Source organism: Nicotiana tabacum, chromosome 6 (assembly GCF_000715075.1).
Source record: "Nicotiana tabacum cultivar K326 chromosome 6, ASM71507v2, whole genome shotgun sequence".
NCBI classification, from domain to species: Eukaryota; Viridiplantae; Streptophyta; class Magnoliopsida; order Solanales; family Solanaceae; genus Nicotiana; species Nicotiana tabacum.
The window spans coordinates 118011707-118036432 of NC_134085.1; positions in this window are offsets into that span (position 1 = coordinate 118011707).

Consider the following 24726-nt stretch of genomic DNA (forward strand, 5'->3'; position numbering starts at 1 on the left):
AAGCTCTTTGGTTAGAAGGCCGCGGGCCAAAAGACATGTCTTTTCAGGTGATAAAGCTACTCCTCCCCGTTCTGTTCCTATAACCGAGCCTGTTGAAGCCACCTTGGTGAGCTCTGATGATGATACTCCTGCAACAGCTCATGATTTTGATGAACAACTCTTTTCACGTGGGTTCGATAGTGAAAATTTGGATTTGGTATCTGATGAGTACCTCTTGCCTCCTATACTGTGTTTGCCCCTATGGAACGTTCTTTGCCAGTTTTTACTACTACTGTTTTTGCTCCGCCCCAAACTGTTATGACTTCCTCTACAGTCCCCACTACTGCTATTTCTCATATTGAGATTGGTTCTTCAAGTGGAAGTAGAGCGATGAAGCAGATTACCATTGAGGTCCCTACTGATGGTAATCTTTTAAAAAAGTCAAGTCGAGCTGACGTATGGTTGACAACTTTGATTGGTACGGTTGAAAAGTCCAAGCTAGAAAGTTATAGTTCTTTGACTTGGATGAATGACATAGTACAATCGTCTTTGAAGGTATTGATTTCTTTTTACGCTTTATTCCATTCTCCTTTTATTAAGACTCTTACCCTTTTTTTTAGATCAATCTCATTGGTACAGAGATGATGAAAAGGGTTTCCCATACGGAGTAGTTGATGCATGATTGCCAAATTGAAGCATACAATTGGAAAGAACAATATGAAAGTCTTCAGTTTGAGATGGAAGTTTTTGAAGAAAGTAAGTGTACCTTAGAGCAACATTTGAAGGTCTTGATTTCGGAGTTAGCAGTTGAAAAAGCTTCTTCCAATCAAGCAGGCAAGGATAAAAATCTCTTTGAGTCATCATTTTCTGAACAACTCTCTAAAGCCAGTGAAGAGATCAGAAGGTTGAAGGTCTTGCTGGACGAGAAAGAAGTTTATGCAGGTGAACTTGTTCAGACTCTCACCCATACCCAAGAAGATCTCCGTGTGTCTTCTGATAAGGTCAGATTTTTGGAGAGTTCATTCGCCCCTTTGCAATCTTCTTATGATGCTTCCTTGGCTGAGAGGGGGGAGCTCAAGAGTGAAATTGATCAATGGGAAAGAGATTACGAGGTCCTTGAGGACAAATCTACTGTTGAAGTGAGTTGGGCTATTTTGAACGCACACCATGATTCCCTTGTGGAGGCTAGCCAAGAGGGTTTTAACTTGGATGCTGAGTTAGCTAAAATAAAAGAAACCATTGAAAAAACTCAGCAGGGCCAAAATTTTCCTTCTCCCATGGCTGATACTCCCGAGTACGTTGAAGCTAATCCAAGTGCGGTGGATGCCCCAGCTCCTTCAGACCAAATCGAGCCTTTTGTTGTTGATGATGCCGTTTTAGACTCTTCTTTTGTTCCTCAGTGAAAGTTTATGAAGTTTGACTCCCTTTTTTTGGTGGAATTACCCCTGGTCCCATTTGGGGGTTATGTTTTGGTGATGACAAGTCCCCAGGTCTTTTCGGGGCACTTTATAAAAAATGACAATCAGTTTAAGACTAACTTCATACTTTGTTTAAACTTAATATTATAAAGTTTTTGTTTCAACTCAACTCTCTTGAGTTTCTGTTTTACTCTTTTTGCCTTGTTTCTTATAAGTCCAAGGTCTTAATTCGTGGGTTTCTATCTTACCCTTTTTGTATTTTTTAAAAACAAAAAATACTTTATTAACTTCATGGATCTTTGAATCAAACATGAATTTATAAAAGAGGGACCTTTTATATTCGACACTTAATGAAGAAGACGTCTCAACTTCATAATGGTGTAAACATACGGAAGGAGAATAGGAACACATATGTTTCTTGAAAGAACTTTGATAAAGTTTTCGTTCGAACTTTGTCAAGTTTAGATAACACCTTATATGTATTTGACTATCTTCTATTACTCTTCCGTAACTGTTTTCTTTACAACAGATTTACAAAAAATAAAATCCAACGGTTTCTTTATGATCCGTGGTTAAACATTGCCTTTAACCTAAACATTTGTAAAATTTTGAAATCTATATCCATGAGTGTTTTCTTCACAGGTTTTTGGATTAGACTCATAATTTAGGCTCGTGATTTTGCTCTGAACTTGAATAGACTTTATGCTTGACTTGAAATTTAATCGTTTTAGCCTTCTTTGCCTTCCTTATACATGCATCATAAGCACATTATATAGTCCCCCAAGTGTTTGAGCTTTGAAGTATGAAATCTCGAGCACTTGATTATTCCTTCCATGTGGTCCTTTTCCTGAAAAAGAAAAACATACGGGACTCGGAGGTATGATTTTAGATGAAGACTGCTTAACCCATTAAATCTCCATCAGAATAGTTGTAACCCTAGACCGAGAATTATGTCATTTCCACATGTCTTTCTGGTCGTAATTCATCATTTCGTACGGGTTAGCTTTCTGCCTATCATCTAAAATCGTTAGTAAAATTTTAATAATTCAAAAATAATAATCGTTAATGAGGATACCTTCCAGTTGGTATTTTCTTTCCTTTAGAAGTAGTATCTCTTCAGGTGAACAACATTCCAATTTGAAGGTAGAATCTTGCCATCCAAAGTTTCGAGCTCGTATGCTCCCTTTCCTGCGATACCATGAACCTTATAAGGCCCTTCCCAAGTTGGACTTAACTTACCTGCATTGGTAGCCCTTGCAGATTAGAAAACTTTCTTGAGTATGTAGTCCCCAATCTTGAAGTATCTGAGATGAGCTTTTCGATTGTAATACCGTTCAATGACTTGTTTTTGTGTTGTCATCCTTATTAATGCATTTCCCTTCTTTTTTCAAGTAAATCCAGGTTTACTCGCATCTCTTCTTCGTTCGATTCTTCAGTAGCTTGAGTATATATCGTACTTGGTTCCCCTATCTCAACTGGAATTAAGGCTTCAGCTCCATACATAAGTAAAAATGGTGTTTCCCCCGTACTTATTTTTGTTGTTGTTCAGTAAGACCATAATACTCCAGGTAGTATCTCCGGTCAATTGCCTTTAGATTCTTTCAGTCTTTTCTTCAAGTTATTGATAATGACTTTATTTATTGATTCAGCTTGTCCATTACCCACCGGATGGTAAGGAGTTGAAGTATTCCTTTTAATTCTCCAACTTTGGAAAAATTTTGTGATTTGTGCACCTATAAATTGCAGGCCGTTATCGCATACGATTTCCTTTGGTAGCCCAAATCGGCATATGATGTTCCGCCATATGAAGTCTCTGACCTTTTTTTCTCGTACCTGTTTGAAAGCTCCCGCTTCTACCCACTTAGTAAAATAATCAGTGAGCACTAATAAAACTCTTACCTTGCCTTTGGCTTGTGGTAGTGGACCTACAATATCCATCCCCCACTTCATAAAAGGCCATGGTGCAACGACCGGATGTAATAATTCAGCTATTCAATGCATGTTATTACCATATCTTTGACACTTGTTGCATTTTGCCCCAAAAAATTTTCGCGTCTTCTTCCATTTTTGGCCAATAATAACCGGCTTTAATCATGGTTTTTACCAAAGATCTTCCTCCATCATAATTTCCACAATGTCCCTCGTGTATTTCTCTCATCATGTACTCTGTTTGAGAAGGCCCGAGGCATCTTGCTAGAGGACCACCAAACATTTTTTGATAGAGATTTCCTTGCTTTAAATAGTAGCGGGTAGCTTTTTTGCGAAGTGCTTGAGCTTTTTTCTTATCCTCAGGTAAAATCTCATACTGCAAAAAATTAACAATTTCGTTCCTCCAATCCCAAGGTAGATTATTGTAATTTACCTCATTTTTGTCTTGATCGAGTACTGAATGAAACAAATGAATTACGGAAGCATTCTTTTCATTTGTTGCTTCCGCGGCAAATGCAAGATTATCTAGGGTGTCTGCCTCGGCATTTTATTCCCTCGGTATTTGCATGACTTTCCAAGTTTGAAATTGCCTGACCAAATCCCATGCCTTTTCCAGGTATTGCTGCATCCTTGCCTCTCTGGCTGTATAAGTCCCCTGCATTTGGTTAACAACAAGCTGCGAGTCGCTTTTGATTATTACCTTCTCTATTCCGAGCTCTCGTGCTAACTTTAAACCTGCAATCATAGTTTCATACTCTGTCTCATTATTAGTACTTGGATGACACTTTATTGCTTGTCTTATGGTTTCACATGTTGGTGGCACCAGGACAATGCCCAAACCTGCTCCTTTTACATTTGACGAACCGTTAGTAAATAAGGTCCATGTACCTATATTAGATCTGTTAAATACATGCAGTTCTTTTTCTGCTTTTAACTGTATCCCTTGGCAAAAATTTGCCACAAAATCTGCTAAAACTTGTGATTTTATTGTAGTTCTAGGTTGATATGTAATGTCATGTTCACTTAGTTCTATAGCCCACTTGGCTAATCTACCAGATAACTTATGTTTATGCAATATATTACGTAAGGGGTAGACGGTTACCACAGAAATAGGGTGACATTAGAAATAAGGTTTTAATTTCCTAGATGCCATAATCAAAGCTAATGCAAGTTTCTCTAAATGAGAATATCGAGTCTCATCATCTAGAAAAGATTTGCTAACATAATAAATTGATGATTATTTACCTTGATCTTCTCGAACTAATACTGCACTTACCGCCACTTCTGAAACTGCAAGGTAGACAAACAATTTCTCCCCATCTTTTGGTTTGGCTAGCAGTGGTGGATTTGACAGGTATGACTTTAAATTCTTAAGTGCTTATTGATATTCTTCAGATCATTCAAATTGGTTCTGCTTTTTTAAAGCTGAAAAGAATTTGAAGCATTTCTCTGATGATTTGGAAATAAACCTGCCCAAGGCTGCTATTCTTCATGTCAGCCTTTGAACTTCTTTTTTGCTCGTAAGTATGTCCGTAATTTCTTTGATGGCATTAATTTGCACAGGATTTACTTCAATCCTACGGTTAGAAACAAGAAATCCCAAGAACTTACTTGATGAGACGCCAAATGCACATTTCTCAGGATTTAACTTTATGTTGAATTTGCGAAGAATTTGAAATGTATCAGTCAAGTGTTGAATATGGTCTCCTGTTTGTTGTGATTTGATCAACATATCATCTATATACACCTCCATGGTTTTGCCTAAATGTTCTTGGAACATTTTGGTCACTAGTCTTTGGTATGTGGCCCCAGCATTTTTTAAATCGAATGGCATGACTTTGTAACAGTAAGTCCCCTTGTCTGTGATGAAAGAAGTTTATTCTTCATCTACAGGATCCATTTTAATCTGATTATACCCTGAATAGGCATCTAAAAAAACTTAACAATTCATGCCCTGCAGTAGTATCAATTAATTGATTTATATGCGGTAATGGAAAAGAATCTTTAGGGCAAGCTTTATTCAGATCAGTATAATCTATACAAACTCGCCACTTATATCCTATTTAGGTACTACCAAAGTATTAGCTAACCAATCTGGATACGTTACCTCGCGGATAGACCTAATTTTTAAAAGTTTCTGCACCTCATCTTGAATCACCTAATTTTTTTAAGGAGCCTTGCTTCCTTTTTTTTTTTCTTGACAGGTGGGTACGATGGGTCTTCATTTAATTTGTGAGTCATCACCTCCGGTGGTATACTTGTCATGTTTGAATGGGACCAAGCAAAACAATCTGCGTTAGCTTTTAAAAATTCAATTATTTACGTTTTATTTCCGTGCTGAGGTTGGTTCCAATATAGACTTTTTTGTCTGGCCAATGTACAAACAATATCATAGCTTCAATATCCTTGATCGTTATTTTGATATTTTCATTTTCTTCTGGTTCCTGAATAGTTTCGGGCATCGAATCTACATCTGTTTGCCCATCTCCAGTTGAGGTTGGTGTTGATGCGTCCTCAACTGTATTCTATGATTGCTATTTTTGATCACCCTTTGCTCTTGAATCTGCCACAGAATTAATGCTTTGCGAAGCTTGTTGGTCACCACGTATTTGACGTATCCCCCATTGTGATGGAAACTTGATAACTTGATGTAGGGTAGATGGAACATCATCCATTTCGTGAATCCATGGTCTACCGAGAATCATATTGTAAGCCATATCGATCTCTACCACCTGAAATTTTGTGTCTTTGACAACTCCTTTTGCGAATGTGGTGAGTATTATCTCCCCTTTTGTTACGACGCTCGAGTTGTCAAAACTAGATAAGGTATGTTCCTTGGGTATTAGCTTATCATCAGCTTGCATTTCGTTTACCACTCTCAACAAGATGATATTCACAGAGCTACCCGGATCAATCAAAACTCATTTTACATTAATGTCATGTACAAGTAAAGATATTACTAGTGCATCATTGTGTGGGGTTAGCACGCCATCTGCATCTACATCATCAAATGTAATACTTTCTTTTTCCAAAACCTGCCGAACTCACTTCCCGTGTGTGACTATAATTTTTAAAACCCTCTTGGATGCTGTATATGTTACACCATTAATTTCTTCTCCTCTGCTTATGACATTAACCGTCCTTTTTGGTGAAGGGGGTTTAGGGGGCTCCTGCCTGTTCTTCATGTATGATTTCTTACCTTTTTCACTAAACAATTCGGTTAGATATCCTTGCTTTAATAAATGTTCAACTTCGCCTTGCAGCAATCTACAATCTACCGTTTTATGATCGTGATCGTTATGAAACTCGCACCAAAATTAGGATTTTGCCTACTCGGGTTTGATCTCATTTCCTTTGGCTATTGTACCTTATCTTCCATGCTTCTTAATACAGCTACTAACTCTGATGTGCTAACATTAAAACTGTAACCGCCGATCTTTGCCTTCGAGCATCTGTCATCATCTCGTGTCTCTCGTGTGTTTCGCTCTTTTCTGAACCTTGATGAAGAACCTGACTCTCTGCCTCTTGATCTATGATCGTACCTTGAGTTATCTTATTTTGAACGCGAGTCTCTTCCTTCTGGTCCCATGTAACTCTCATACATGTTTTTACCGGACCTGTTATCAGTTTCCGTGCGTCTTGAACTTACCCTGTCCTCTTTTCGAGACTGAGTGATGGTATCCTTTTCTATCCGCAGCTTCGTGTTGTATATGTTGTAAACATCATTCCAAGTTGTTGCTAGAAATTCTTGTAGACTTTTCTTAAGTCATCTCGTGGCTTCTGAACTTTTCTCATTTAGATTACTAGCAAATGCCATAGCCGCCCAGTTATCAGGTACACGTGGCAACATCATCCTCTCACGCTGGAATCTGTCCACGAATTCTCTTTGCAGCTCCATATCTCCTTGGTTTATTTTGAAAATATCCTCCATTCTTTCTTCAGCTTTTTGAGCTCCTGAGTGCGCTTTGATAAATGAATCTGCAAGATCAGCAAAAGAATCTATAGAATTTTTGGGTAAAAGAGAGTACCATGTTAATGCTCCCTTAGTGAGTGTTTCTCCGAAATTTTTGACCAATACTGATTCAATTTCTTGCTTGGTCAAGTCGTTGCCCTTTACACTAGTTGTGAATGCAGTTACGTGATCTCGTGGATCAGTTGTTCCATCATATTTCGGAATATCGGGCATCTTGAATTTCTTCGGAATTAGTAGAGGAACAATACTTGGCTTCCAAGGTTGTTGTGAATATTTGTCCATATCTATTCCCTTGATTATAGGTGGCACTCCAGGTATTTGCTCTATGCGGTCGCTCTGCTCCTTGAGCTGTTTCTACAAAGTTAATACTAAATTTTGTAAATCAAAATTAATTGTGTTACCTGGTTCTCCGTCACGAGATTCGTTGGGAGACCCGCCACTGCCTAAATTAACAAGTCCGGAGCGAGGATTTTTCAGGGTGTTGTTGTTTGGTGTTGGTGTTGGCGGTGCAACCGACAACTGGATGGTTAAAGCCTGAAGAGCATTGCTGACTTGTTGAGCAATTAAGTTTTTAAGAGCTTCATCGATAGCTTGATCATTTGCAAGTCTGTCATTTTCATTCGATTTAGATCTGTTAGGAGTCCCCTCTCGTGATTGCCGCTGAGAAAGTTGTGGCGAAGGAGGTGAAGTTCTGTCTCCTTGTTCGTTCAGCTGATGTTGTGGGTCTTCTTAGAGTGGTAAATTTTGTTGGTTATCGTCGTTGACATTCAACATGATTGTTTTTGATAAAATAATCGATTTGGAAAGCAGATGATTATCAGATTCTCGGTAACGAAACCAATTTGTTTAACCAAAAAATAGAAATTTCTGTCAAAACTTATTTTTAGAAGAACCCGGGTTATTGATAATCAAATATAAAATAAATAAGAGAAATCGACTTTAACAATAGCAGAATAAGTAAAAGAAAGCAAAGTAAATCGTTATATTCCAATAATCTTCTCTCCATTTACAATTGTTATTTCTCTCCTTTTATAGCTATTTCTAAGTAGTACGTTTCTTTCCTCCCATAACAGAGCCATTATGAGCAATTAATGACATTTAATATAACGTTATAATTGGCAATCGTAACTGTTTCGTGAAGATTCTATAACGGTTTCCATCATTGATGCTCATTAATTATGGATAATACGTATCTATACTTTTTGCTATCTAGGTTCATTCTTCCGACATCTCTTCAAATCACCAAGAGGTCCGAGTAACCATTCCTTCTTGTTTTCTTGAATCTTTGCCCGTGCCTGTTAAGGCTTGTATATCTCTTCAACTATTCTTTGCCAGCTGTCATCCTTTTATTGATCCACGTGTCTTGACGTGTCAGCACATAATTAATTCCAAATGTTAACTTGATTTTTCCCAATACACTAACGAAAGTCCAAATAATAAGGCATTTGTATAGAGGAGATCTTCTTTAATTGAGTTAGATAAATACGATTAACGTTCATGAAATTTTTTCCCAGTAATTTAGATTTTTTAATTTTTTTTGATAATTCGAATACTTCTATGCATACTATCTATGTAATTTTTAAAAAATTATATTCATTGATATAAAATACACGCGGAACGCGGGTACTCTAAAACTAGTTAAAAGAAAAGTGACAAAAAACTCTTGCTTCTATACGGGTAGGATGGAACGGGGTAGGACCAGATGACGTGCATATAACATCTTGCTTCCGTTCGGTTTAATGAGAACCCCGTAACTGCTGACATGGCCCCGTTTGGATGGTTTAAATTAACCGCAACCAATCTTATTGCGGCAGCTATAATACTTCTTTGGGCCCTACTTGAGGCTCCATCATAGCAGGGCTATTCTACTCTACTCCCCTACATACTCGTAGGAGTTCTTTTCATATTCTTCAAGGTGGCTGTCCTTGGGCCTTCTTCAAAAATAATGAAATAAAGGAAATACTTAAAAAAAGATAATAGAGGAAATACTTCAACAAAGAAAAGAGAGGAACTACTTAGAAAATGAGAATTTATATTCATGACTTATTCTAATTTATAGGTTACACCCTTGATTTTTTTCTTGTAACATTTACAGCCAATTTTGCAACGATTACTATGGACAGAAATAATGCAGAAAAGTGAATTTTTCTTTATTTATATTCTTAGAGGAGATCATTTCCTCCTAAATTTGTTTTTGCATTCGATGTGCTTGACGCGTTGACCGCGATCACTTTCCATGTGTTACGTTTATAAATTTGGTAAATTTATATGGAATTCATTGATGCAATGGATTCCCATAGTATGATATATTTTTCGTAGTGAATAAGTGATGCAATTAAAGTACAAGTAACCCCTTACTGAAGAGAGATACGGTGCTGGTCATAATGCCAAAAAGATATTAAAATATGGTATAAAAATTTAGGGGCGGGTTTAACTGAACCCAGTATTTTAGACGCGGAGCATAAATTATACGCAAAATCATTAAAATTGCAATAAATAGTAGATATAAACTCATAAGTTTAACAATATAATGAGTTTAATACCAAAAACTTTAAATATTGAACCCATAGAATTAAAATCCTAGTTCCGCCTCCGTATAAAAATGCTTGGCAAAATTAAGGTAGTGAATTCTCTAGAAATGTGGAACAAGTATGATGTACCTGTAATGAGTAGAGAGTACTCAAGTTAAGGAAAGCGTACGAATACAAGTAGGGCTTAATGGAGAGTCCGAAACCCAATTGTGGTTTTTTTGGACTCAAAATACATAAATAGGTGGGAAAAAAGGTAAAATTTTTATGTATAGCGCCACAATACTTGGCGCTATACAGTAACGTTAACTGTGTCGTTACTGTATAGCGCCAAGTATTGTGGCGCTATACTGAAAAAGCTGACACGCCCAGGTATAGCGCCACAATACCTAACGTTATACATAAGTTTTATATATAGCGCCTGGTATTTTGGCGCTATACTCCTTTTTCTCTAGCCCCACCAATAATTCCTGACTTCAATAATTCAAAAGCATATAGTGCCAACTTTTTGGGCGCTATATATATATATATAAAAAAATTCCCGGCTAGCCATTTCTTATATAAAGAGGTTAGGATTGTATAGAAATTCATTCAAAATTTTTTTTAAATTCATTCAAATTTTTTTTAACTCTTATTGAAACGTTTATTGTTGTTAAATTCTCCAACATTTTTTTCATTATGTCTGAAGAGCGTAGAATAAGAGTTTCATTATATTGGAGGGGGGGTGAGGTTGTGATGGAGAATAACTCCGTGGGCTACAGTTTGTCTGCTCAGTGTCATGTTAAATTGCCACTTACAATAGAGTACGATAAATTGATATCGTTGTTATGCAAAAAAATGAGTGTGAGAAAACGTTCAGTGATACTTAAAGTAACTGGAAGATATCCATATTCCGTCACTCCGCAAGGGGTTGCTTTTTAGTCGGAGTTTAACATCGACGATGATGAAACTTTGAGTGATTTTTTGAGGATTCCGGATGAATGCCGGAAATTTCTTGTAATCACAATGCTGGAGATGTACGTGAAGGTCGAAGCCGTTCCAAAAAACGAGGTTGTGCGTAGTAGAGATAATACCCAGTCATCGGGTGGTTATTCTGGAGCAGTTTTTGCCGGACAGGTTCCGGATGAAAGAGTTTTCCTTGATTTAAACTTATCACCGCCGGCGAATGAGCAACGAGAAAATAATTTATACCCTGCTTTCCATAATTCACAAGATGAGTGGTAAACTTCAATTTTCATTTGTGTTAATTATGTATATTTTTGGCGTATTGAATTTGTATTAACGCTCATATATTTAATAGGGGGTACCAGCCGGATATGAATTTTACAAGTGGCCCATCCGGTGGTCATCACTTAATTAAAAACGTCCATCATGGAATTTCATCACATTACGACTTGTAAGTGAAGTGATATAGCCATATAGAAAGCATTTATTAATTCAGTAGCTTATATTTTTGTTGGTTGTGCCGTGAAAACGAGCAAGTTGAACCACCCGTACTCACTCAATTGACCGAAAACGACGTATTACATCGGGATCTGGCAGATGCACAGAGTGAGGAACAAAACAATGATTACGATAACAATGCCGATGAATCTGGAGACGAGACACCCTTTTTTCGTAAGGATGGTGATGAGCAAGATGAGGAGGAAGGACCTGATTTGAAGAGAGACCCCCATAGACGAAGAGTGTACGAGTACGAAGTGCCGTTTCATTCAAGGGAGATTCCTTACATTGATAACTTGCCAACCGTGCCGGATGTGGAAGCTCTCACAAGAGATTTTGATGAAATCCGGACAGCAATGTGGGATGAGTCTAGACCAACGGTGCTTGCAAAGGGGATGCTTTTTTCCTGATAAAGCGCGCTTAAGCAAGTCTTGTAAAATGCACAACGTAAAAGAGTGTCGTGAGATGCAGGTATGGGAGTCAAGTCCGATGGTATACAAGGTTTTTTGCCGCAGGCGGTTTTGGCCATGTAATTGGATATTGCGTGCGACCAAGAAGAAGACATGTATGTGGAAAGTGGGTAAATGCATTCCCACCCACACATGCGAAATGGACACATTCAACGGGAATCACTTCAACTTAGATATTGACTTGATTTCTCTTATACTTATGCCGCACCTCGAAGCGTCCATAAGGTATACAATCAAAGAGTGCATTACATTAGTCCACCAGGAATATGGCCATACCATTACGAAAAGAAAGGCATTTCTCGGGCGCAAACGAGCGTTTGAAATTGTCTACGATAATTGGGATAAGTCATTTGCATCTCTGCCAAAGAACATGGCCGCACTGCAGCACTTTAACCCCGGGACAGTTGTTAAATGGAAGCTTGAGCAGAGTCCGGGAACACCAGAATACATATTCAATTACGTGTTCTAGGCGTTTAAGCCAGCAATTGATGGCTTTTCGCATTGTCGGCCCGTAATATCCATAAACGGAACTCATGTCCATGGAAAGTACGATATCAAGCTATTTATAGTTGTGGCAGTGGATGCTAATTGACAGATATTTCCTCTAGCTTTTGCTATTTGTGCCAATGAAAGCATAGAGACGTGGACGATGTTTTTGAACCACCTGAAAGAGCACGTTGTCAAACAGTGTTCAGGTATTTGTCTAATATCTGATCGGCACGGTGGTATATTATGTTCTGTGGAGAACTTGCTTGCAAGGCAAGAACCTTATGCATACCACCGTTACTGTGTGAGGCACTTTAAGGCCAATTTCCAGAAGGCATATCCCAACAAGGATACATGATTTGATGTGGATGGCAGCAACAGACCACAAACAGCATAAATTCCGGAGGCATATGGATTCTATCAGGCAAGAAGACGAGGAAGCCTATCGTTGGTTAATGCGACATGACCCTGAAAAGTGGATGTTGCATGCGGATGGTAGCAGACGATGGGGAATTCTTACTACAAACATGTCAGAGTCATTCAACGAGTTATTGAAGTCGGCAAGAGGATTGCCCATCACAGCCATGGTGCAGATGTCGTTCAAGCAGATGGCGGAGAGGTTTGTTGAACTGTCTGCAGCTGCAACAGAATTGATGGAGAGGGGTGTTGAATTTATGCTAGTGCCTATGAAGAGATTTGATAAATACGGATTGCGAGCATATTGGTATTCATTTTTGCAGTATGATAACGAAAGTGGTGTTTTTGAAGTTCGCACCGCTATCCATAATAATCGGGGTAATAATGTACATACCCTAAATGAATCTGCAAAGTTATGCTCCTGTGGGAAATGGTCCATCTACCACATGCCTTGCTCACATGCCATCAAGTGTTTTCAATGTGTTGGTTATGCGGAGACAACTATGTTGATCAACAATATAGTGTTTCCAAGTACCTAAACACATATAGTGGTCAGTTGCAGCCAGTGGATGCTGAGCATTATTGGCCTCCGGAACCATTTAAAATGGTGTGTAACAAGTCCTATTTGCGTAAAAGACATGTGCAGAAGAGAACACGTATACGGAACCAAATGGATGTTAGTGACACCGTTTATGCACGCAAATGTGGTATATGCTCGCAAACAGGACACAACCGTCGTAAATGTCCTTCAGCTGGTTTGGGTGGCAAAACTAATCAAGCTCGTGGTGGGTGTTCTTCTAGTGTACCTAACTACCCATGAGTTGATGTTGTAATAATTAGTTGTTATGTCTATGTTGCAAGATTTATGAAATAAAATTATGCTTGTTAATTATGATTTGTACTTTCCTATTTTACCTATTTAAATAATAATTTAATAAAATTATCTGTATATTTATTATGTGTGTGTTGTCTTGTCGAACTGAAAAAGCTGACCAGCTGACATAAAGTTGTCTTGTCAATATCATAATAATTTAATAAAATTATATGTATATTTATTATGTGTGTGTTGTCTTGTCGAACTGAAAAAGCTGACCAGCTGACATAAAGTTGTCTTGTCAACATCATGATATTTAACATGCAAAATATAGCGCCATTAGATAGTACGTTATGTGTGTGTTGTCTTGTCGAACTGAAAAAGCTGACCAGCTGACATAAAGTTGTCTTGTCAAAATCATAATATTTAACACGCAAAATATAGCGGCATTAGATAGTATGTTATGTGTGTGTTGTCTCACCTATAAATAATGGTCTCATTGTAGTTATTTTGTATGCTCAAAATTTACTAAAAGCAAATATTTCATTAAAAGTAAGGTTTTTGTTTACTAAAAGCAAATATTTCACAAATGGCTCAACCTCTTCGTCCACCAAAGTGCAACTGTGGAAAAGCATGCTTGATGCAAAATTGTTGGGACGGTGGCGAAGTTAGACGCCGCTAATGGCACTATATGAACCAGTTTTACAAGGTTCCCGGCGAACCTATTTGTGATTTTGAGGAATGGGTTGATGAACCATGTTATCAGGAATGTTGCAGAGAACAATTGCAGTTTCTTCATAATATGTGTTTAAGACAACGGGAACATGAAAAAGAAAGTAACAGAATTATTGCAGATTTGAGGGCGAAACTAAAGGAGGTGGGAAAAGAAAAATGGAAAATACAATGGAATTGTGAAGCACAAAAGGAACGTAAAAAAAATATAAACTGGAACTTGCGGAGGTGAAGGCAAAACTGAAAGAGGTAGAAGAAGAAAAAGAACAACTGGAAGAACGATTTAAGTGGTTGGAGCGGAGAATAAATGCCAACCAGGGCTAAACATTGGCATGTATGTGTTTAGTCTATTTTTCATATTTCATGTATTTTTATTATGTTGGCCTGCTATGTTTGTGTTTGTGCTGTAGTAATGTTTTCCTTGTTTGTTGTACTAAATTTTATTTTAATTGAAGTAGAAGTTAAGTTTAAGTGCTTGTGTTGTACTAAATTTTACTTTAATTGAAGTGGAAGTTAAGTTTAAGTGCTTGTGTTGTTCTAAATTTTATTTTATGAAACTATCAAACGAATGGAGAACTAAAAAAAGTAATGGGCATATTCGATTAAATATTGTTGTTAATGTATACAAAAATATTGTTTACACCATGTCAATGTATCCTGTATTCGGTGTTTCTCAATGCAGCCGTTGGCTTGAGGCGCATCCCCTCCCGCCCGGGTATGCTATCAGGATCATCATCATGAAGTCGTCTCCTTATAGCCGGATGCGGCACTGGATGACATGTATCGGTGGTGCTGTCAGCTCCAGTAGAAGGCTACATAATAATATGAAACTTAGTATAGAAAACTACATAACAATTCACAACAATTTATATTGTCTTACCATCATCGTCTCTAGATCCTGAATGTAGTCATCTGTCGCTACATCACATGAAGCCTTAAAAAGGAAATTAATAAAGTTAAAGAAAATAAATAAGTTACAGTTAAAACAAATTCAAATTCAATACTAATAAACTCATACCTGCACATGTGATGTGGAGCCATAACTCAGTCGGCGCCCACTATAAAAATCTCGGGTCGGTCGATCCTCAACAGTGGTAGACGGGCCTGGGAAGTATCTACCCCAATCTACTCCTTGAATATCCGAGCCTGTGATCAATAATTGACCCGATGGGGTCACCTGCAATGGCATTGGAGTGCGATAAATTCCAAGAGTGTAAGACGGCATGTCCGTCTCATACATACCACATGCCATATCAGCAGCAACATCATCAGCAGGAGCCTCAACGCCCCCTTGCTGGGGACCACCTCCTCTCTGCCCACGACCACGTCGTCCGGCACCACCAGCTCGTGGGATACCACGACCTCGATGGTACTGCGCTGGGTCCATATAATCAGCCTCGTGTGCCAAACGCTGATCCGATCGGGCTCGCTGCAGTGTCTGGGCAGCCACATCCATGAATCGACGACTATACTCCTGAATAGCCACAGGATCGTGGACATAACTCTGCATCTGCTGCCCCATATGATAGATGGTATGCAATCCAATCGCCTGCACAAAGTAAAAAATATAAACTACATATTTGGCACTAAATTACAGGTATATAATTAATAATAACAGAAAACATACCAGGGCCTCGTGTCTCCCGGCGTATGGGACGTACCGACCGTGTGCCTGATGAACTGGGTTCCCGATAAAAGGTCAAGAAATAGTGCGGTACCATGCCATATAACGTTGAATAGGAAAGTGCTGCGGAGGTGGGGTCAAGTCCCCTCGCCTGTCCCAAGTACCCAACTGCTCGTTAAGCCATGCCATAAATGTGTCGTCCGCCTTGGACCGATCATCCCTCCCATAATGTAAAGCATGCCATGCAGGCGGAGTCGGTATAGGCTGCGGCAGGACAAATTGACGAAATACCCACTCAGAGGCATGATGCTCGATAATATCGAGGAATATGAGCGGGACAGAAGCCCTCCAAATATGTCGGCCGAACGTGCAATACGATGGCAGGGTACCTATCACCTCATTGTTGTAACGTCCAGATGAACTATCAAATAATAATACAAACCGTTAGTATGCACAACACTAAGTTAATCTATAACATGTAAGTTTAGTTAGATATTCACTTGTGCGTCCTCCAGCAGATCCAACGCATCCCTGCATAAGGGGGAGATTATGATGGACATCATACTCTCGTGCAAGAGTACGGCGCATAACCCACCTACAGGCTAGAGGGAGTTGCAGAATTTCTACATTAGCCGGTAGCTGTGGTAGAGGTGGCTGAAACTGCAGAAGTCGCTCCCAAACCCAAACCTAACATACAAAGTTGATGTAAAGTATAAGATTAACTATAACTAGATAGAGTTGTAACTAATGGACATATTATTTGAATATGTTGTCACCTGTAGAAGCGGCAGAAAGCCACCAACGTCTCTCTGTGTGCTGATGCAAGCCCGGCACATCTGCCTGTATAGATATGAGATAACAGCACCACCCCAACTGTAGATAGTTGTATCCTCGAACCGGGATGCAGAAAACGGAGGCTCACTAGGTTCCCCGAAGTGTTCGGGAACAAGACCCCCCAAATAGAAGGAGCAACAGCAGCCTCGTATATCACTGTACATCCACCTCCGCTGACTCGTCGGTGATAGTATGGTGGATCTGCACCAGGTGGTCTCTAATAGGGACCAACTGTATACGACTGGACCCAGACGCTACCTCCTCGTACTCCGACATGAAACCCGTGAACATGTGCAGCATATCCCAATATGCTTGCTGCGAATAATATCTCATGGTCGCAGGCAGTAAAATTGGCAAGCCATCAGCGGACAGGCCATATAAAATCTCAGCGTTCTGAAGTGTGATGGTGGCCTCGCCGATGGGCAAATGGAAAGTGTGTGTCTCCGGTCGCCACCGCTCAATCAAGGCCGTGATCAAAGCATCGTCGAGTTGTATCCGTTCAATCCTAATAATCCGATATAATCTCATCTCCTCCAGGTAATGGGCCACGCGGGGATGTAGAATGCGGGGAGGACTCAAAAACTCCCACAATAGATCCACTCTCCTAACCCGGAAAGTTTGCGTAAGCAACTGTCCGTCCCATATATACTCGGATCTATGACGGGGCTGTAGGGCTAATTATCCAACGTCCGAGGGCCGGGATGTATAGTCGCGTCCATGTCGTCAACTATAAATTCATATTTTTTAATAACTTAATTGTACAAATTATATATATATATGGGTTCCGGGCTCGATATTTTGAGGACCAGTGACACCAAACTATCATTAATAATTATGGTTTTTATTATAATTTAAATTCATATTTTTTAATAACTTAATTGTACAAATTATATATATATACACCTATGGGTTCCGGACTCGATATTTTGAGGCCCAGTGGCACCAAACTATCATTAATAATTATATGTTTGTTTTATAATTTAAATTCATATTTTTAATAACTTAATTGTACAAATTATATATATATATATATGGCTCGATATTTTGAGGACCAGTGACACCAAACTATCATTAATAATTATGTGTTTTTATTATAATTTAAATTCATATTTTTTAATAACTTAATTGTACAAATTATATATATATGGGTTCAGAGCTCGATATTTTGAGGATCAGTGATACCAAACTATCATTAATAATTATGTATTTTTATTATAATTTAAATTCATATTTTTTAATAACTTAATTGTACAAATTATATATATATATATATTCAGGGCTCGATATTTTGAGGCCCAATGACACCAAACTATCATTAATAATTATGTGTTTTTTTATAATTTAAATTCATATTTTTAATAACTTAATTGTATAAATTATATATATATATATATACCTATAAATTATATATATACCTAGGGGTTTCGGGCTCGATATTTTGAGGCCCAATGGCACCAAACTATCATTAATAATTATGTGTCTTTTTATAGTTTAAATTCATATTTTTTATAACTTAATTGTACAAATTACTAATTATGTGTGTTGATACAATTATTAACTTAATTGTACAAAGTTTGCATTTTCAACAACTAGTATAAGATACTTAAACAAAAGGAATTCTAAGCTAAAATACTACACATTACTACGCTACAAAGCTCTAAATTTTACTACGCTAAAAGGGTCTACGTTTTACTACGCTAAAAAAGTCTAGATTTTACTACGCTAAAAAATAATCTAAACTAAACATAAACAACAAATAAATTTAATTGCAAATAAAAACCAAAACAGCATGAAAACACATATATATAAATCAGGATATTAACAGACAAATTTATTTTACAAATTTATATTTTTTTAGAAAATACTAATATTAAATCCGGATAAATTTAACATGCTAGTTTCGAAAAAAAAAACACAAACCGAAATAGAACACATACAAATCAAATAATATGCATTATTATAAATGTTTCAACTTAAAATAAATCGAAATACCTCGATTTAGAATTTTCGGAAAGCAAAAAGATTGAAATTTTGACTCCGGAAGTGTGAATCAACAATAACACGAAGCTCTACTCGAATGTGGGACCTACGTTCTTCAAGTTTTATGTGTCGGGGGGACCCAATTTTTTAAAAAAGGAGGGCAGAAGCGGGTATGGGGTGGGGGACCAAGAAGAGAGGAGAGGTTAAAAAAATGGAGGAAGAAACGATGAAGAAGACGGAAGGAATTTAAAAAACGTATGTATAGCGCCTATTGTGGCGCTATATCTGTGCCGTGTCAGCTTTTACAGTATAGCGCCACAATACCTGGCGCTATACATTAACGGTGCCGTTACCGTTAATGTATAGCGCCAGGTATTGTGGCGCTATACATAAAAATGTAATCTTTTTTTCTACCACCTATTTATGTACTTTAAGTCCAAAAGAACCACATTTTGGTTCCAGATTCTTTAATGGATTGAGATTTTTCTTATAATACTTTAACGCATAGAAAGTTCCCATTTTTTTCTCATAGGAGACGGAATATTGTGTTATCAAATTTTCAATCACTACTCACTGGCTGTAGGTACATTCTATGAAATTAACATAAAGGGGCAGCCCGGTGCACAAGAAATCCCACGTTTACGCAAGGTTTGGAGAAGAGTCACGCTCCAAGATTATCTTATTTATAATAATTTATAGTATGTAGAATAAAACTTTATGATAAACATGGTAACCCGATATAAACTATAATTAACTGCTATTACAGTAATTACTAGCAGTGTAAAAATCTTTGTACTCTTATTGTATATAACTTATTATTAAACACTATCTACCCGTGTATCCATACTTGCCTTATCTACTACTACCTCTTTTCTTTTTTAAATTTTGGCATTTTCCCTTAAGTTCATGTTTTATCCTCATTAATTGCCAACAATTTTGTTTGGTGTACGTAAACTACTGTGAGAGTCACTTGATGGCGCAAATCGGGCATATGAAGATTATGCTGGGCAAGGTAGTATAGCCCCCAACAAGCATGTCATTTTAGATTAAAAGTTGTCTGCTGCATTTTCTCAATTTTGTTCTAGAAAAAAACTGCTCTTTTAGCTTTAATCAAGTGCTTTTTTTGACATTTTTCTGAGAAGCCATTATTGATTCATGCTAACTTTTTGTCATTAGTTGAGGTGAAGGGCCATTCTTCACATGTAGATGTAATTCTCTCTCTCTCTCTGAAAGTAATTTAAAATTTTTAATATCTTATCTGTCTAGATGGGGAAAATTCACTTTCATACCAGTCTCCAGTGGAGAAAAAAAAAAAAGAAAAGGAAAAACAACATAAATGAAGTTGTTCCTAGACTTAATTTTTTTTGTGGTCAAATCCTATACTTAATTTTGATAGAAGTTGGATCGATATGAAGGCCAGAATTGAATTTAAATGCACTTTTAGCTTTGTCAACAAAGTTTATAATTAATCTCTTTTTGCACGCACACGTAGGTGTTTAAAGAAAAGTTGCTAGACGGACAGTGGCTAAATATCAATCGCTACTGTGACCTTATTACTGTTAGTTACTTTTTGGAGGAAAGGAAACCCTCACCTAATAACATATATGATTATACTATAGGATTTACTATGATTGCATTTTTGTTTACAAGTCTCATTCCAAATTATGCTCCCAATTATGGCTGAAATAATATGAATAAAAAGTAATAACAGTTCAGGGTTAAAATAGTGGATAATCAAATCATTACAATTTCTCCTTCAATTCAGTAAATTTGTGGAATCGTATATAGTTTTTCATTTCATGTGCATAAAATGCCATATGGCAGACGCAAGCAAAGGGAACGTTAAAAGACAAATATTAAGAAGATGCATTGTTTTTCCTTTTAATGATAAAAATTCCTAGGTGCATATATCAACCGTATATACGTGAAAACGTGAAGGAGGGCTCTAAAATTAAGCTACAGTACTGCTTATAAATCCTTTCAAAAATGTTGTCAATTTTTTTTAAGTGACGAACAGTTTGGTTCCTTTTTTTATTTTTTTGGTAAATAGAGAATTTTTATTACCAAAGAGCAATATGTACAAAAGAGAACAAAAAAAACTGCACTTTAATTTACTAACAAACTGCATTGTGCAAAGCTAGCTTCTATCACGATTAACACTCCTAACCTACAGAGCCAAGGCAGACTATACTAAGAAGGATAACAGTTCAATTTTCCAAGCTCCGATCCGTAGTAAGTCTTCTCCTTTGTGATCCTCCATGAAAAACTTATTGGATTATTTTTCTGACAATGCTCTTGTGATTTGTTTGATTATCTTGGAAAACCCTGTGATTCCTCTCAATCCAGACGTAATAGATGCATGCGGCCAACGTCATCCGATAAATTTCAGCACTTTCACTTCTCTCTTTGGCATGGTTTTTTGCCCAATTTAGTTCCTCTGGCCAAGACATAGCAGTTCTAGCAAACTTTTGCCACTTAAGTACGTTGATTCCACACTTGTGCAGATATCTCACACTTAAAAAAGAGGTGAGATATACTTTTAACATGCGAAGTACACATTAGACACACTTGATTATCAGTAATCCCACATTGCATCAACCTGTCTTTTGTAGCCAGTCTACCATGAGCTGCTAATTTGAGGATGAAAATCTACTTTGGAGCTCCAAAATTATTGCACACCAATCTTCTCAAATGTACTTTTGGAAAGTCACCTCTCATCAGCACATACATATTCTTTATTGAGAAAGTAGGCTTGCTCTGTAGGTCTTCTTCACTAATCCTAGCTTGCTGAACATAACTTTGAATCTTCATAATCTTTTGCACCATCCTAGATGCTTGCTTAGAAATAACTCCCCACACTTGTCCCCCTTTGATGTAGTAACTGTGGACCCACTGCACCCAGAGTTTATTCTTTTTACTATATATTTTAAAGAGTAACTTGCTAATAGTTGCTCTATTCCATACAACAATATCAAGGATATTCAGTCTACCCGCACTAGTAGGATAGCAAACTTTATCCCAAGCAAGTATAGCTTTCTTTGTTAGCTCCACTCCTCCAGTCCAGAGAAACCTTTTACATGTGACTTCAATTAGCTTTATCACTTTAGTGGGTAGTACAAATATTTGCGATCAATAAATATGGATAGAGAATAGGACATTCTTGAGCAATTGAACCCTTCTTGCATATGAGAGGAATTTTGTTGTCCAACTTGTGATCCTTCCCAGCATTTTTTCAAGTAAAGGTTGGCATTGGCCGACTGATAGTCTTTTGGTACTAAGTGAAACTCCTAGATATCTGAATGACAACTCTCCTTTGGTGAAACCAAGCATTTCCACAAAGCCTTTTCTGTCCCTTCACTCACCCCACCAAAGTATATATAACTTTTATCCTTATTCGCTACCAAGCTAGATACCTAAGAGAACTCCTGAAAATAGTCATAAAGCATATGTACAGATATATAATCACCCCTACAAAAGAGGAGGAGATCATCTGCAAACCCCAGTTGGATTAGTTTCAGTCTTGAGCATATAGGGTGATAGTTAAAATCAGGTTGGTCATCTAGTCTTCTCAGCATTCTGGCGAAGTAGTCCATGGCAAGAACAAATAAGTAAGGGGAAATGGGATCCCCTAGTCTGAATCGTCTCTTAGCTGCAAATGGTTCTGTTGGCCCGCCATCGATACCAATTGAACAAGACACTGATCTAAGACATTCCATGACCCATCTTGTGAACTTATTTGGAAAGTTCATGTGAGTTGGCACTTGTGATAAGTGGAGATTTTTACTATTTATTAGCGCTTTTTAGCTTTCGTTTTAGTCCAAAAGTATTTAATTATATTCCTAAAAATTGATGAAATATACTTAACTGCAGGAGTATTGGAAAATGAGCCACAAAGATGAAATCCAACTAAAAAAGGAGTGATATTATCTCAAGGATAAAAATCAAGCACAAAGGCCCAAGTGCAGATCGCACAATTATTGTGCGGCCGCATTAGCTATGTCAGAGCACAAGTTTAGAGAGTTGACATCTCAAGACTAAAGGAATATGTGGACCGCACAAGTATTGTGCGGCCACAGAAATCAGCCACGCGGCCACACTCAGAATTGTGCGGTCCGCAGAGGGACCCTACATGGTCGCAATCAGATTTATGCGGACTGCAGAACAAGAGACATGCGGCCACAATCAAGAATTGTGCGGCCGCAGATTCCAGCTCCTATCAAGTCTCAAGCAAAGTGTGGACCACACATGGAATTGTGCGGCCGCTGAATCTCCGAAAGGGTAATTTTGTCCGAAATTTTTAGCTTTGTATAAATATACTAGTTTCACGAAATTAGGTCAAGTTTTGAATATTAGACCTGCTGTAGCTATTTTTACTTACTGTTTTAGGCAACTTTAGCTTACTTTGCTGATTTAACATTGGATTTTTATCTTTTAATCTTTCAATATGGGGTACCTTATATGGTACTAGTCTATAAATATCGGGTATTAACGCTTGGCCCATATTTTATCCCAACATGCCAAACTTGGACGAAAATTCCTTTTCTTTGACTTGCTTTCCCTCTCACCTTCGTGAATTTACTCTTTACTTGCTTGAAATAGCATAATCCTTATAATCTCCGAATTTTTTTTTTCTTGGACTGATGTCAATTACCTTACGACAAATTCAACGTACAATACTACAGGGTGCAACATCGTCGTAATTTAATACTGCGAAGCGTAACATCACCGTAATGTAATACTACAAGGCGTAACCTCATCGTAATGTAATATTGCAAGGCATAACATCATCGTAATATAATACTGCAGGACGTAACATCATCGTAATATTGCGGGGTGTAACATCATTCCCTCCTTTGGAACATTCGTCCTCGAATGTTGACCGATGCTCTTATCATTTTCATAACTTATAGGTCTTGTGAATACCTTAATACTCTCCTTGCCATTTAGGCAGTTGTTCTGTGAATAAATCCAAAGTCTAGGGTATTACCCTTTTTAGTCTTCTTTCTCATATCACGACATGTGATTGAAATCTGTCTAATCTCGTAACTGTTGCTACCTCATGTAATATAGCCTGTATGATTCTGGCTTTGTATGTGCGCTTATGCGACTCATCTTTCCTTTTTCCTCTAGCTTTTAGCCAATCTCTAGGACTTACTTTTTAAACATATACAGGGCTTGAAAAGATGTCCTTTTGGTACTTTTTGGACTTACGAATATTGTTGTATCTTATTTCATAGATCCGCTTATCCATTTGTATGACTTTATCATTACTGAGGTGTGCAACCAACTCCAGGTTACTTCTGTTGCTTATCCTTAAAACTGATGGTCTAATCTCATCTCATACTGTTGAAATTTTATCCATTTATTGTTGATTCACCTTAATATTGATTTATCATCTACCACTGATAAATTGATCTTTTATGTAACACCACCGCTAGGGCTCACATCTCATCAGGGATATCTTGAGTAATTAGATTGATCCACCTAGGGTTATACTATACTCCCATAATTGTACTTTATAGCATCCCAATGTGACTTATCTTATATGGGTAGTTTAATCTTGTCCAATTCGTGAAATCCCTTTCTTTTCTTCGTCAGAGCATTACTCAATCGAAGGCCTAAACGTCGTCCTTTATCTATCACAATCACACCCTTATTCTACTACCAGGGTAGCATTCCATCTTTTCTAAATGCTATTAGTCTTAGACTCCTTTGAGTTCATTCAGGCTACAGTGAGATTTGTATAACTTAGAGAAACCATCTGCTCTTCTTGTTTTCATGGGCTTAATCCTGAAGACTTATCCATTTTCGTTACCTTCTCACTCGCCCTTTCTTATCCTTACTTCTATCTTCTAGAACCTTGTCATTTCACCATACAATAACTTGCGACCTACATACATCTATTTATATTACTTGAAACCTTTCAACTTGGTTGCATCATATATTTCCTTATGTCATTCTGGAACATCAAGCGAGACATCACATTGTCTCTAACTTTTCTTTACTCTCTTAATCAGCCTTCTCGATACCTAGACCATAAGCTAGAAGATATACTACTAATGATGTTCCTAGATATTGAATCCTCGTACTTCTAGCCTT